Source organism: Trachypithecus francoisi, unplaced genomic scaffold, assembly GCF_009764315.1.
Source record: "Trachypithecus francoisi isolate TF-2019V2 unplaced genomic scaffold, Tfra_2.0 Lachesis_group1, whole genome shotgun sequence".
In the NCBI taxonomy this organism is placed as follows: domain Eukaryota; kingdom Metazoa; phylum Chordata; class Mammalia; order Primates; family Cercopithecidae; genus Trachypithecus; species Trachypithecus francoisi.
In genome coordinates, this window is record NW_022681454.1 from 13,900,031 (window position 1) to 13,913,931 (window position 13,901).

Sequence of the window (13,901 nt, forward strand, 5' to 3'; positions counted from 1 at the left end):
CCCAGGTTACTTTTTCTTCCACTGTACCCTACTGTCTTCATCACCCTTGTAGAGACTTTGGCAGAGTTATGTAATAGAGACAGTATATCCCCTCCAAGAAAAGAGATTTGTTTGCTAATTACACAATCATTCTCTCATTATTTCTGCTCTGTTACCCCTTGTTACTTCTTACACAATTTTTTAAAGACAGGATACAAGATGATGTGACTTTACATTGTACATGCAGACACCCATGCCTTTGAAATGTGCTACTGGTTTTTATTTATGACTGATTTTATAGTTCTCTTTATTTTGCCATGCTAGGTTTTTCAGGGTAAAAGTTTAATTGTAAAATTGGATAGAGATTAGGGAGGAACAAATACCACCCTATTGTAAACACCCACATTTTCTGCATTGAAGATGCATGGCTGTGCTGGATTGCAGTTTGCAGAATAAGAAGACATAGTCCACACCTAGGTGCTGACATTCTAAAATAAAGCAAACCTGTGTTGTTCAGTTGAGGTGCTGGGAGTCTCTTCTATTATGATCTCCAAATTTAATGTAAAGAGTGTTTCTGAACACCTTTCATGAGGCAAATGTAATATAGGTCTGGTGTTCATATGTCCAGTGAAAATCCATGATCAATAGATTGAGTTTTTACAGGACTTTTGAGAAAAATATTTGAAAACTGCTTGGAATGATTTGGATAGGAATATTAAAATAAGCCCATATCTTAAAAACTGTTAATGAGAAAACTTATGTTACTAGACTTTTAGGGGAAATCAGCAAATCACAAGAAAACATGATGAACTGGAAGGTTATCTCAAAAAATAAAATTCCAAAGAAAAACTTAGGCTCATCACATAAACAATTACTCATATTTTTCTAAGCCTTTCTGTTTACAAAGATTTTATTCACAGAGTCTTATGTGAGTTAGAGAGAGCTGGCACTATTATTTTTATCCTCTTTTGACAGCAGATGGAATTGAGGTGTAGGGTGGTTAAGTAAATCTGCAGAGGTCAGACAGCTAAGAAATGAGGAAGACGTGACACAAAGAGCATTCCTGCCTCTCAGTCCAGAAGGCAGCATGAAAGAAGATGGGATCTGAAGTCTGGGCTTCCCAGACATTGGCCACAATTTCCTGCTATGTAGGACCAGCTACTTAGTCTTTTTAACATCTCTGCTCTTTCTCACCTGCTATGGTTGCTCCTTGTGCTTGGAAAAATATCTCCACTTTACTCTCTTAAAAAAAAAAAAACATAAAAAATCTTCTTGCAAATTTGTTTAAGTTCCTGGTACACGCCCAAGGGAATATAAATCATTCTATTATAAAGATATATGCATGTGTAAATCCATTGCAGCACTATTCACAATAGCAAAGACATGATATGTCCCATCAATGATAGACTGGCTAAAGAAACTGTGGTACATATACACCACGGAATACTATGCAGCCATAAAAAGGAATGAGATCATGTCCTTTGCAGGGAAATGGATAGAGCGGGAGGCCATTGTCCTCAGCAAACTAACACAGGAATAGAAAACCAAATACCCCATGTTCTCACTTATAAGTGGGAGCTGAATGATGAAAACACATGGGCACAAAGTGGGGAACAACACATAATGGGGCCTGTCACAGGGTAGTGGGGAGGAGGGGGAGCATCAGGAAGGATAGCTAATAGATGCTGGTCTTAATACTTGGATGATGGGATGGTCTATGCACAAAATCACCATGATACACATTTACCTATGTAACAAACCTGCACATTCTGCACACATACCCCTGAACTTAAAATTTTTAAAAATTAAAAAAAAAAAAAAAATCTTTATCAGCTCAATATCATCACCTCCCTCAGGATATTTTCCCTGATACTCATGCCTCCCCTTAAAAGCAGGGTTATATGCCCCTCTTGTGCTCCTATAGCTGCACCCTATGTCTGCCCCAAGTTTCCATTGCACTTTTCAGAGTAACTGGGTCGCTTATATATCTCATTAGGGGTAGAGACATTATGAAGTGCAGTTGTCTATTAAGGTTGAAAGCAAACTCTAAGGATGCCTAGGTGAGTCTCCTGCAGTCATTTCTTACTAACTGTGGGATCTCAGGTAAGTTGATTGGCCCTTCTATGCTTCATTCTCGTATTTGTAAAATGGATATTTATTAGTTTCTTATGGCTCCTGTAGCAAATTACCATAAACTTGGTGGCCGGAAACATCAGAAATTCATGCTTGCACAATTCTGGAGGCCCAAAGTCTGATATCAAGGTGTTGGTAGGGCCATGCCACCATGAAGGCTGTAGAAGATGATCTGTGTCTTGTCTCTTCCAGCAACTGGGGGCTCTGGGTGTTCCATGGCTTGTGGCTATATCATCCCAATATCTGCCTCCACGGTCCCACTGCCTCCTCCTCTGTGTGCTTCTTCCCTGTGTGTCTCCTATAAGGGCACTTGCCACCGTATTTAGGGCCATCTTGGATAATCCAGGAGGACCTCGTCATCTCAGGATGCTTAAGTACATCTGCAAACACCCCCTTCCCAAATAAGGCCACAGGTCCAGGGATGTGCATATGGACATATCATTTTTGGATGATCCCTATTCAACCAACTACAAAGTATTATAACCGTTTGCTTAGTTTTTATGTTTGTTGGGAATGTTGAAGGAGATGACATGCATAAAGCTCTCGGAACAGTATCTGGCAAAGAATAAAATGTTCAATAAATGATAGCCATTATTATCATTCTGTTTCCTAGTGACTATCACAGAGGATGGTACATATATATATATATATATTTCTTAATTCTTATTTTCCTGTTTTCCTAAGTTAGAGATGTTAATTAGCACACTCTAGATATATTGCTAACAGCAAGGGTTTAAATAGTTCATGCTAGCTAATCTTCACTTTAACAAAGATATTCAGTTACCCAGAATTCTCCTCCCCCATAACATCTGAATCTTGGCAGTGATTCCAGTTGTAGCTCTTTCTCAAGGGAAGAGTCTCCAAGTTGAGGGCATGGAGAATTTTGCTCTTTGCCAGTCCTCGAATAATGAATGACTTCATTTAAAATAAAGTTGAAGAGGTCAAGTGTATGTGATTATAGACGTGGGAAGGCTATGAAAGCAACCATCAAATAACCACCCTGTGAGATTACAGGCATGAGGATGGACCAAGGCTGGCAAAGAAATGACTTGCCCATGTCTTGAGTTGGCAACAAGGCAGGATCTCTCTTCTTCCAGATTCAGCCCAGTCTTATTCTCACCAATGCTCTGCCTCAACTTGCTGACACCATTCAGTGCAAGAACTAATACCCATGATAATATCATCTATTTGAAAAAATGGAGGATCAGAACCAATTTATGTGACTCAACAAAATCTTACTCTCATAAGCTCTCAAGACTCTATTTCAATAGATCCATGTAAAAATAATAGATAATAGCATTATAATTTGTATTTTGTATTTCACTTTTATTTGCAAACAGTACCTCAGAAAAGCAGTATAAGATACTTCAGGCTTATTTGACACACCCAAAAGTCCTCTACTTTTCTCTTCTTCTTTTCCTTTTTTTTTTTTTTTTGTTTGTTTGTTTTTGCTTTTGTTTTTGGAGACAGGGTCTCACTCTACTGCCTGGGCTGGAGTGCAGTGGCATGATCATGGTTCACCGCAACCTCGACTTCCTGGGTTCAGGTGATCCTCCCACCTCAGCGTCCCAAGTAGACACAGGTGTGCACCACTATGCCCGGCTAATTTTTGTATTAGTTTGGTGCAAAAGTAAGTGAGTTTTTGCCATGAAAAGTATTAATAACTGCAAAAACCACACTTATTTTTGTACCAACCTAATACAATATAATTTATAATATAAATATTTTAAATAATATTTTTTGTAGAGACAGTGTTTTACCATGTTGCCCAAGGTGGTCTGGAACTCCTGAACTCAAGCTATCTGCCCACCATGACCTCCTAAACTGCTAGGATTACAGGCATGGGCCACCATGCCCGGTCCAACTTTTCTTCATAATAGGATCACTTTTTCTTCTTCACAAACTTTCTGCTCCAATAAAGTGAAATGCTCACTAACTCCATACCTATTCCATGCCTCCTCACTGCACACTTCTGTTCAAACTTTTTTCTTTGTGTCTTGAACACCTTCTCCTCTATTTCTACCTCTGAAGTCTCTGTTAAAATGTTATCTGCTCCATAAAGTCTTCCTTGTTTGCCACCAACTGGAAAGTGATACTTCCTGGCTCTGAACCCTCATTTTACACCTTTTACACCTTTATTGTGGCATTAATCATTTTCTAATTTATATTTACTTACCCTCCTTTTCTATCTGTCCCCTTATTTTATTGAAGTCACAGAGACATCTGTAAAATGAGAGTCAAACAAATAAACTGGGAAGTTCCTATGTCCACAGGACTTTCAGAGAGAGGTTAAATGTATAAGCCTGATACCTTGACCACAGCTAAATGGACCAGGATGGGACCCCAGTTCAAGACCAGCCAATCACTGGACTGACCAGCAGCTATGAGGCAGCAGACAGGGCTCATAGTGATATGCTGGAGCTGGCTTACGCTAGCTTATGGGCTCCAACTGTTCCATTTTCAAGATTTGAGGAGCCAGGTGGCATTATGTCGGCATCTTGAAACCATCTCTCGTGGGAGTATTTGTACCAAGGAAATTGGCAACACACAGGTGTCAGGGTTTCCCGTATCCCCACCCAGCCTCCCACAGAGAACCAGTTATTAAACATTTACCAGCACAACACTGATGACAGCAAACTGAACCTTCTCCCTGGGCAGTAGAAGTGTGAGACCTACAGAATGAGTCAGCGGTCCTTAACAGAAACAAAGGCAGAACTAACTCAGAAAGGAGGCTGAGCGCGAAAGACGGAGACAGACAATGGTATGAGGCAGCAAAAGCCACAAGGCTGAGAGATAGGAATAGAAATAAGCTGAATAATAATGGCAGGTTCAGAATAAGCAGAGTCAGGGAATGGCGGAATTGTGATGATGACAAATTCCTGGAGTAGAAACAAACAAGTGCCTCTGCCTTGGGATGATGACTAATCCTGCCTCCTGGACACTTTGCTGGATCCCACATGACCCTTTCTAATTCCTGCTCATGTATGGGGTTGGCTCTGCAGGAATGCCTTTTTTCCTTACTTTCCTGCCTCCCAGATAAACTCTCATGACAGAGGATGTGCAGCCCAGAGAACATGACAGAGTGACCACTGCAGTTCACAGCTCATAAACTGCTTTCACATCTATCCTCACATTTAATCCTCATGATAACTTTGGCAGGCACACAGGACACCAGCTCTTGTGAGCCTCAGCCAACATATGAGATGAGGAAGCTGAGGCTCAGAGAAGCTGCAAGACTTGCCCAAATATATGAGGCTAGAACAGTAAAGAAATGAGATATGATCCTAGGTCCTCTGGCATTAGGATCAGGAGCTCAGTCCACTTTTGGCATAGGTGAGCTGGGAAATCCACGTAAGATGGGAAATGCTTTAACACTTTGCCCTCTCAGATCACAGCCCATGAAGGACGGCAGGGTTAGTCAACCATTGGAAGGAGCCAAGAGGCCAAGAGATAGAAAAAGTCAGAGAAAAAAGAAAATGAAAGAGATGAGGAGAAAATGTGATTTGGAAGTTTGGGTATCACATATAAATAATATAATATATAGGTATGCACACACATAAATATACATATACAGTATACATGTAATATCACATTATGCATGTTATGTGGCGTCAAGCATACCTGGGTTAAAAATCTCAGCTTCCCTACTCGTTGGCCATGAGAACTTGAACAAGCCACTTACCCTTCCTGAGACTCTATTCATAAAATGAATATTAGTTTCTCCACCTACTTTATAAGATTCTTATAAAGCCTGATGTATGTAAACTACTTGACACAAAGCTGGCCATAAAGTATAATTTAATATATTTGATATTTAATTACTATTATTTTTAAGAAATAATTAAAACAATAAATAGCTATAATCACTTATTAATTAGGATCATTAATCTGCATTTATCCTTTAAAAAAGTCAGCTAATGAAAGAGTTGCTGTATATAAATCAAGGGTATTTTATACATGTACACAGTCCGCTCTACCAAAAATTAAAATTATCATTGAAAACATACAGGACTCAAAATTAAATGTCTTTAAATAAAACATAAAGCAAAAACAGCTGCTGCTGGAACTTGGTCCCTAGGCAGGTTTGATTTTTGAAATGACAAAGAGACCAAATTGTGCTTCGATTCTTGCCTGAACTGAGTGAGAGAGGGGGCATGACTGCCTTGCTGACAGCCTGCTTGGGGGAAAGATGCAGATGCTTAAACAAAGGATATTGTATGCTGGACACACAGCTTTCTGGGACCCTCAGCCATCAGGGAATTCTGCAGCCACATCACAAACAGCTTTGCTGAATTTTCCTTCCATTTTCTAAACTAGCAATCACCACAAGGAAGACACCCTAACGGGTGCCATGAATGCAAAGTTATTAGGTTGATCTGGAATAACACTCCTTGCCACTGGTAGAAAAATCCCCTATATTCCTGGAGACCTTAGTATGTGGTCTCATCAATTCCTAATAGAGCCTCTGCTAATGTATTACAGAACAAGACTAATTCCACCTGGAGGATGAGTATCTTATGCTGCAGCCTAGAAATTAGACCCAGAATATCTGTTGGGAGAGCTGTTTGAATATGACTCAAATGTAATTTTTTAATATAATTCTAAAGTTAAGTAAACAAAACAAAAGTAAACACAAAAAATAAAGCCAAGAATTAAACCAACCAAACAGCACTCACCTTAACCAATGACCACCTTTCGCATATGTGCTTCCCAGCTTCTTTTCCTTCTCATGTAAATGTTAGCAGAATTGAAGTTACAGTATCTTCATGATTTTGCAATGCAAATTTTCAGGAACTGGTTCATTGTATAAAGGGACTGGAACAAGAAATGGTAATTTGAAGGTATCCATCTTACCCTACGCAGGTAGGATGCCAGGGTGCCAGAAAGCGTCATCACTAAAGAAGTCTCACTTCCTAGAGAAAACAAAGTCAAGTTAAGGTGCTTCTCTTTGTACTCCAGGATGAGAAACAGCCCCATAGTGTTATTTATTTATTTATTTATTTATTTATTATTTTTGAGACAGAGTCTCACTCTGTGGCCCAGGCTGGAGTGCAGTGGCATGATCTTGGCTCACTGCAACCTCTGCCTCCTGGTTCAAGCAATTCACCTGCCTCAGCCTCCCAAGTAGCTGGGATTATAGGTGTGTGCCATCATGCTTGGATAATTTTTGTATTTTTAGTAGACATGGAGTTTCACCATGTTGGCCAGGCTAGTCTTGAACTCCTGACCTCAAGTGATCTGCCCACCTCGTTCTCCCAAAGCGCCAGGTCCCCATAGTGTTTTATCTCTCCTGCCCAGTGTTCCTGCTACACAAACTGATTCCAGGTTTTTGATCACACTCAATGTCTTCTCACTGTGCTGCCACAGCTGTGTTCACTCTGTCTAAAACTCTATTCCCCACCATCCATTTAATCACTCTGACTCCTTTTGACCACTCAGATTTCATATTACCCACCCCTTCGCTAGCAAACCTTTGCTGAACCTGACCTGACCTGCCCCCTCAGGCTCAGAAGGCCATACAGAACACTACAGCTACCACTTTCTGGCACTTACTACAGTATTTTAATTTTGGTTTTCATGTCAGTCTCTTTTTCAACAGGGAGGCATGAAGTTACATCCAGAAGGGAAGGGCAAGACCAGGAAGTGTGGCTCATGCCATCACCCATGGATTCAGGTGTGCCATGGTGTATTTGAGCAGCAAGAGCCTGAGCCTGAGAGCGAAGTGGGAGCAGTGAGACTAATGGGATAGCAGATGTGTCTATCCAGATGCTCCTTCTCCAGAGCTCTGTCTGGGCCTCCAGACTGGGGCTGGTCCTCAAAAAGGTCACACTGGAAGAAAAGGAATCTTCAAGAAATATAGTCATGATCAAACAGCCTGAGGATCAGGGAAAGGGATGGGTCAACATCAGTTCCTACTAGCAAGCGCAATTCCAGAGAGGAGTGGGAAAGGGAGACAGATGACTGCAAACCCCAGCGGGGGTTCCCTGAAGAACTCCTAGGCCCTCAGCTGTCAAGATGGAACAGGAAGACGTGTAGCCAAGGATGACAACAGTGGTCAGCCACAGTGCTGTTAAGCATGCTCCTGCGTCCAAAGAGATGCAAGAAGGAACACAAGAGATGGTCTACAGTGCCGACGCTGTCTGGGAAAAGGAGATTAGAATTTCCCTCTGTGGGTCCCAAGGGTAGGACCTCTCTAGACCACAGAGCTCCAAAATAGTGCTCTGTGCATTCATGTGCCCTCCCCCAGAAGCAACCAGAACAAAAGCTGGTAGAAAGAAGGTGCTGGATAAATCTATGTTGGATAGAAGGATGGAAGGATAGATGGATGGATGGATGGATGGATGGATGGATGGATGGATAACTGCCACTATAGGATTACCTGGATATAATTGTGTCTCAAGAAATAATAATCCCAGCTACTAGGGAGGCTGAGGCAGGAACCCAGGAAGTGGAGGTTGCAAATAGTTGAGATTGCGCCAGAGCACTCCACTCTGGGTGACAGAGTGAGACTCCATCTCAAAAACAAAAACAATAAGCAGTAATATAGAAACAGTATCACTTGGGCAGTCCATCACTTCTACCAGGAGTTTGGAAGGACAGATTCAGAAGACAAGCAGAGAAGCAAGTTGTGCAGCTCCCTGGAGCCATGGCCCCATAGGAGGCAGCTGAGCAAGTCTACAGAGGGAAGCCTCACTGGCTAAGATTCTACTCTTTGGTCACATCCTGCTCCTGAACCAGGTACCAGACTGTAAACCTGACTCAAGGCAGGGTTCCAGCATCCATATGTGCAAATGAGGAATGCTTGAAATTTTAGAATTCTGAAGGACTTCAGGAGTCCTGAAGAAGTTTTCACAGTTCCCAAACTACAATACTTCAGTAGTTCAGATATTCATATAGATATTTCATATTATTATATTGTATTATAGCAATGTCATATATTATTATAATTATATGTATTATAGATTCTATAATTATTATATATAACTGCAGATTCAACCAGCTGCATATGAAAAATATTCCGAGAAAAAAGCAATAAAAAATAACAATACAACAATAAAAGTAAAACTTTAAAAAAAATACAACTATTTACATAGTATGTACATTGTACTAGATATTATAAGTAATTCAGAGATCATTTGAAGTATACCACAGGATGTTTGTAGGTTATATACAAATACTATGCCATCTTACATCAGAGACATGAGAAGTCATAGATTTTGATATTTGCAGGGGGTCCTGAAACAAATCTCCCACAGATGCCAAGGGAAAATGGGGGATGTGTGTCTGTATATATATAAAATATATGTACATTATATATAATATATATAATATGTATATATTATATGTCTATATTTTATATAATATATGTATATATTGTATATAATATATGTATATATAATATATGTATATTATATAATATGATATATGTATATATCATATATTATATATGCATATATTATATATGCATATTATATAATATATACATATATTTTATATATGTATATATTTTATATATACACACATATGCATGTATATGTATGTATCCACATACCCCACACACTTACACATTATAGTTATTTGTCAATTAATGACAGTGATGTGCTCTGAGAAATGTATCATTAGATGATTTTGTCATTGTGTAAACATTAGAGTATACTTACAAAAACCTAGATGCTATAATTTACTACACACACAGGCTACACGGTACAGCCTATTCCTCCTAGGCTACACACTGTACAGCATGTGACTGTACTGAATATTGTAAGCAATTGTAACACAACGTTAAGTGTTTATGTATCCAAACATAGAAAGAAACAGCATAAACACAACATGAAACATTTAAATATTGTACACCTGTGTAGGGCAGCTCCATTATAATCTTCTAAGATCATCATATATGCAGTTGTTGATTGAAACGTCATTATATGATACATGACTCTACCTATGTAGAGGCAAGGAGGAGAGAGACAGAAGGATTATTTTAAGAAATTGGTTCACACCACTGTGGGAGCTGGTAAGTTTAAAATCGATCAGGCAAGCAAGCAGGCTGGAGATCAGGTAAGAAATATTGCAGTCTTCAGATTGAAGACTGGAAACGTAGGCAGGATTTCTATGTTGCAGTCTCTAGGCAGAGATCCATTCTTGTTAGGAAACCTTAGTCTTCACTCTGAAAGTCTTCGACTGATTTGACAAAGCCCATCTACATTACGGATGATAATCTACTTTACTTACTATCAATTGATTGTAAATATTAATCACATCTACAAAGTACCTTCACAGGAACATCTAGACTCATGCTTTACCAAACAACTGGTCACCATAGTCTAGCCAAGTTGACAAAAAAAAATTTCACCCTCAAAGCCGCGACTCCGCCAGCTGTCAGAAAGCCCCTTTGATAGAGGAAACAAGAAGGCTCTTGGCTTTGAAAATGCCAAATTCTTTGGCCGCATTTCCAGACTCTGGCAAGGGGGAGACACATTCTGGGCAAGAGAATTACCAGTTTGTAAAATGCTGACAAGATGCAAACCCACCAGGAATGGCCTTCTAACTGGGTGATTCACATATGCAGGGCAGGGTTACCTGGCTAGCACCTTCTCAGTGCATTCCTGCACCACAGGCGTCGTTCCCCCTGCCCATGCACCCTGCACCTCCTTGGCAGTGGGGGAAAACCCAACCACAAATGATGAAAAGGAGCTCTTGTATCATTAGGTGGGACTCTTGCCTCACCTGCCAAACCTGGCTAGACCTGGACAAATGGATTCCATTGTCAGATTGTTGTAAATGTTTTTCCAGCCCCAAGCCATGCATCCTTTCTGCTTAGTTGTATTTTGGTGTCATGGGAAAGCACTCACATACCCTCACATACCCCTTCCTTATGTGGGCCAAGGAGAAGTGCCTGGAATAGGCAGTGGGAACCCTGGCCTGGGTGCCCACCTCTCCATAACCTGGCACTGGCTGAAGCTCTGGTGACACAGCTGATTTAATGTGTTGACTAAGGCACACCCAAGCCTGAGAAACCAAGCCATCCTTTTAATATTGTATTTTTCCTTTTTAAACAAGGAATCTGTTGCCTTCTCCAGACATGGAACATCTTTCTACTTTGGAGGTTGCTCACACTCTCATGACTGGAGTCAACTGCAGGCTCAGTGCAGGTTGTTTTATTTTTCATTCCCTCATCTAGTGAACAATGAATGCTAGAACCAACTCACAGAGTCCTTGTGACAGTTCCACAACATACTGGAGACAAAGTGCATGACATATAGTATGCGCTGAACATCTTCTTCCTTCCCCTTCCCTATCATCTATGTAACATTCTTGCTGCAATGTAATATCCCATGTATTGTCCCATTGACTGATAGGACAACCCCTCGAGATAAACACTGATGGTCCCTGGCTGGAAGAAGTGAAAACTGGGAGTGAGTTTGCCAGCCTCCTGGATTTGGGATGGATGGTGGGAGCCCCTGCTTTGTTCCCAAATTCATGCATTAGCTAGCACACTTGTGTCTTTTTGTTTTGCAACACCCCACAGATTAGGTGAAACAGGGGAAATGGTTGTCAGGGAATATAATAACAACCAACCAGGAGAGGCGGGCAAGAGAGAGCTCTGAGGCTGCTGTGGGTGAGGCCTGGACACAAAACAGGGCCACAGAAGAGGTCAGAGATACAAGGTTCTGGGCCAGGATTGGAGTGGGTGGTGCAGAGCAGCTGAGGAGAGGAGTGAGGACCTGAGCCAATGGACAGAGGGGAGAAAGAAAAGGCCACCTTACCGAGGAGGAACTAATCATAAGAGATTCTATAAACATGTCATCAGCTGAGAGAGGAAAGTGGATGGGAGAGGAACTGTGTCAGGAGAAAGGCAGCTCCTTCACCCTGGACACTGTGTCTAAGCCACCATCTTTTGCCTGGAATATTGCAACAGCCTTTCAATGGTCTACCTGCTTTCAACCTTGACACAACCTTGGCCTCCACGGAGCAGCCAGAGAGACTGTAAAGACATGAGGCAGCTGCTCCTCTGCACAAAACCCTGCAGTGGCTCTACCCTGAGAGAACCCAAAGTCCTCATAGAGCCCTTGCAATGCTCTCTGGGGTCCTTATGATCTGCCCTTCCCGTGTACTCACTCTACTCCAGCCAAACCAGTCACTGGACTGGCCACACGCACACAGGCACATGTCCGCTGTCTGAGGGCCTCTGCCCTGGCCACTCCTCCACCAGAAATGCTCTTTCCTCAAACATCCACTGGGTGAACACCATTGCCTCCTTCAACCCTGATCATATCCAGGATTCTCAATGAAGTCAGCACATTGGATTTCCTACTGCGAATTTCCCCTGCTCTGCAGTCTCAATGTCCCTTGCCTGCTCTTCTTTCTCCTTTTTATTCCATACATATTTTTAAAATTTTTGTTTACTTTTTATCATCTGTATTTCATTACTAGAATGTAAAAGCCTCACAAAGGCAGGAATTTTTATCTGCTTTGTTCATGACTGTCTCTCAAGATCTGAAAATGGTCCCTGGCCAAGAGTGGGTGCTCCATAAACATGTGATTAAGAATGAATGAATGAATGAACCAATGAAAAAAAATAGCCTTGGAACCAGATAGGTCCTGGTTGTTCTCGCTTTTGTTTTATGTAATTTCAACTTTATTTTTGATTCGGAGGGGTATATGTGTGCAGGTTTGGTACCTGGGTATATTGAGTGACGCTGAGCTTTGGAGTACTGAGATTAGTACCCAGTAGATAGCTTTTAAGTCCTTGTGCCCTCCCTCTCTCCTTTCAGTCTCTAGTGGTCCCAGTGTCTATTATTGCCACTTTATTCTCATTTGTACCCAATGTTTAGCTCCCACTTATAAGTGAGAATGTGTAGTATTTGGTTTTCTGTTTCTATGTTCATTCACTTAGGGTAATGACCTCCAGCTGCCTCCATGTTACTACACAGACATTATTTTTTTCTTTTTGTTGTTGGGTGGTATTCCACACTGTAGATATACCACATTTTCTTTATACAATCCACTGCTGATGGGCACCTAGGTTGATTCCATGTCTTTGTATTGTGAAGAGGGTGCTGGTGAACATACAAGTGCATGTGTCCTTTTACAGACCCTGGTTGAAATCCCTACTCTCCACTACCTTTGTGTTTCTCCACTTGGGGAGGTATATTAAACTTTCCTCAGTGGTAGAATTGCTATCTGCAGTTTTCTGACACTCAGCATGTGTTGTGTTAAAGATTCCACCTTAAGAGGGGCCAGGTGCAGTGGCTCACGCCTGTAATCCCACCAGCACTTCGGGAGGCCAAGACGGGTGGATCACGAGGTCAGGAGATCAAGACCATCCTGGTTAACACGGTGAAACCCTGTCTCTACTAAAAACACACAAAAAATTAGCCAGGTGTGGTGACGGCGCCTGTAGTCCCAGCTACTTGGGAGGCTGAGGCAGGAGAATGGTGTGAACCTGGGAGGCGGAGCTTGCAGTGAGCCGAGATCAAGCCACTGCACTCCAGGCTGGGCGACAGAGGGAGACTCCATCTCAAAAAAAAAAAAAAGATTCCACCTTAAGGGTAGAGGCTGGAGGTGAAATAGCATTAGAAGGAGTTATCAGGGATTTGTCTTCAGATATAACATTGACGACAAGTTTGCTGCTACAGAACTGCTCTTTTGTAAGTAGCAAATTGTTATTTTCCTTGAATTTGTGCTAATATCTGGCCTCTGGAAAATCTCTGATAAAAGGCAGGAAAAGGAGCCCCTGATACTTGTTTCCAAGGGGAAGGATTCCCCAGGAAACCCTCACTCTCCTT

The 13,901-nt window shown here is 41.4% G+C and overlaps 1 long non-coding RNA gene across 1 annotated transcript in view; it reads right to left on the reverse strand.

Moving 5' to 3' along the window:
* Window positions 1-947: 947 nt before the first annotated feature.
* LOC117085162 overlaps window positions 948-13,901 on the reverse strand; it is a 48,201-nt gene continuing 35,247 nt past the window's right edge. The window contains exons 4-6 of the long non-coding RNA XR_004437830.1: window positions 6,789-7,025; window positions 4,289-4,335; window positions 948-1,219 (exon numbers count right to left, since the gene is read on the reverse strand). This is a non-coding gene — a long non-coding RNA (uncharacterized LOC117085162). The remainder of the gene's footprint in view (window positions 1,220-4,288; window positions 4,336-6,788; window positions 7,026-13,901) is intronic.